Genomic DNA, 2792 nt, shown 5'->3' with positions numbered 1-2792 from the left:
CTCACACTCACTCAATATTATAGACTACCAACAAACCATAGCTATTTGTGCCCTCGGTTCCCAACTTTAACGACGTCACCAACAGCAGCACTCTGTGATAGTAAGAGATGGTTCATTACAATATCAATGCATTTTTATGGTAGGCAGTACTCAGTGCAGTGTGGACTAGTGAGACTGATGGCTTTTCTGAAAGAAGCTTCGTTTGGTTCAGAGGTCGCTTTAGGGCTTTATTGGGCTGGGAAACATATGTTTACATTGTCGAAGCAAGTGAAATAGATATAAAACAAAAGTGAACTTAACAATAAAAAATGAACAGTAAACATTACATTATGTCTATATACCGTGTTGTAACGATGTGCAAATAGTTAAACTACAAAAGGGAAAATAAATAAATATAGGTTGTATTTACAGTGGTGTTTGTTCTTCACTGGTTGCCCTTTTCTTGTGGCAACAGGTCACAAATCATATTGCTGTGATGTCACACTGTGGTATTTCACCATATAGATATGGGAGTTTATCAAAATTTGATTTGTTTTCAAATTCTCTCTCTCTAACACTCTTTTGCCTCCCACCTCTTTCTGCAGACCAAATACCACGGGTATGACAAAACAGTTATTTTTACTGCTCTGATTACGTGGGTAACCAGTTTATACTAGCAATAAGACACCTCGGGGGTTTGTGATATATGAGCAATATACCACAGCTAAGGGCTGTGTCCAGGCATTGCACATTGCGTCATGCATAAGTACAGCCCTTAGCCGTGGTATATTGGCCATATTATTGCTTAATTGTAGCCTACACATTGCAGATAAGCCTATGATAGGCTAGCCCTGTGGTTCTCAAACTTTGGGGCGGGTGAGGGGTCGGCAGGGGATAACTTTTTAAAGGAATTCAGTCCAACTTACTCTTCAAAGTTGTAATAGTAGAATGCATGAAGTACAATTTGTAAATTGGGTAGTGCATCATCAGTTTTGCTGTTGTCATGTCGGTCATTGCAGACCTTAGAGAGCTATTTATAACAGATCAACTAGCCCGTGTCAGCTAATGTTTTAGGTCTTTTAGCCCATAGATTTTGTTGTAATATTTGAGTCACTCAAATTATCTTCAAAACTGCAATGTGTTCTCTGCACCCCAAGACAAAATGTGTAGAATATCAGAAAATGAGCTTTAAAAATGCCAAAATAGTCTCCATCTCATAGCAAAATGTATAGAATTGCAGGAAATAAGCTTTAAACCTGCAACATTTTCCCCAATTCTGGAAGGGGGTGGTTGAGTGGAAATGTTTTGGAACTCCTAGGCTGGGCTACTCCATACATTTAGAATGCTGGAAGGGGTGGTTGAGTGGAAATGTTTTGGAACTCCTAGGCTGGGCTACTCCACACATTTAGAATGCTGGAAGAGGGTGGTTGAGTGGAAATGTTTTAGAACTCCTAGGCTGGGCTACTCCACACATTTAGAATGCTGGAAGAGGGTGGTTGAGTGGAAATGTTTTGGAACTCCTAGGCTGGGCTACTCCACACATTTAGAAAGGGGGAAATGTGTAGATGGGCTTGATGGTGCTTAGATGAATGATGATATAAGAAGAGCCGGATGTAGAGAATGGACAGCACTCAAAAAAGACACATTTTGTGCAGCAGTCAAAAAGTGTGGGATAGAGAAAAGGTAGGCTGATCACTTAGTCGCATGTGAATTCCACGACATGATCTGGTATGGAGATATTAAAGTAAACTCAGTAAACTCAGTAGCCTATCAACACTGAACAATATTTTTGACATTTTTTAATTCCTTCAAGCTGCTGTGAAGAACCTACAGTGGCAAGAATAAAGTATGTGAACCCTTGGCAAATAGCTGGATTTCTGCATAAATTGGTCATACAATTTGATCTGATCTTCATCTAGGTCACAACAACAGACAAACACAGTCTGCTTAAACTAATAACACACATAGACAATTATACATTTTCATGTCTTTATTGAAAGCACTGTGTAAACATTCACAGTGCAGGGTGGCAAAAGTATAACTGGTTGACCCTTTAGGTCTTCTGAGATCTCTTTTGTTCGAGGCATGGTTCACATCAGGCAATGCTTCTTGTGAATAGCAAACTCTGTGTTTTTTTATAGGGCAAGGAAGCTCTAACCAACATCTCCAATCTCGTCTCATCGATTGGATTCCAGGTTAGTTGACACCTGACTCCAATTAGCTTTTGGAGAAGTCGTTAGCCTAGGGGTTCACATACTTTTTCCAACCTACACTGTGAATGGTTAAATGATGTATTCAATATAGACAAGAAAAATACAATAATTTGTGTGTTATTAGTTTTAAGCACACTATGTTTGTCTATTGCTGTGACTTAAATGAAGATTGACTAAATTTGATGAACAATTTATGCAGAAATCCATGTAATTCCAAAGGGTTCATATACAGTACAGTGTCTTGCCACTGTAGCTGTAGGCCTACTGGCGTTGAGAGCTCTGAATGGCGCGTCCACATAGAATGTGCTTTCCAAACATAGGCTAGGCCTACATCTGTGGTTGGGTGGTGTTCGTGTTCCCATTTATTGCAGATATAAAATACAAAGGTCCAACCCATTTAATTTACAGTATAACATGTGCAGAGAGGTGTTTTTCTGTAGGCATTTTCCTGGGAGGAGTTCAAAACCGCTCTCCTCTCACCTGTGCTAATTACTACTTCCTGGTCACCTGTGTTGGCCTCCCCTTCCTGTACCATGAGACCCATAACCCCACGTGAGCGTGCCCTTGCCAGTGTACAAAACAAACTAAAACATCCTTAGA

Source organism: Oncorhynchus gorbuscha, linkage group LG07, assembly GCF_021184085.1.
Source record: "Oncorhynchus gorbuscha isolate QuinsamMale2020 ecotype Even-year linkage group LG07, OgorEven_v1.0, whole genome shotgun sequence".
In the NCBI taxonomy this organism is placed as follows: domain Eukaryota; kingdom Metazoa; phylum Chordata; class Actinopteri; order Salmoniformes; family Salmonidae; genus Oncorhynchus; species Oncorhynchus gorbuscha.
Note: the sequence above shows the minus strand (reverse complement) of the source record.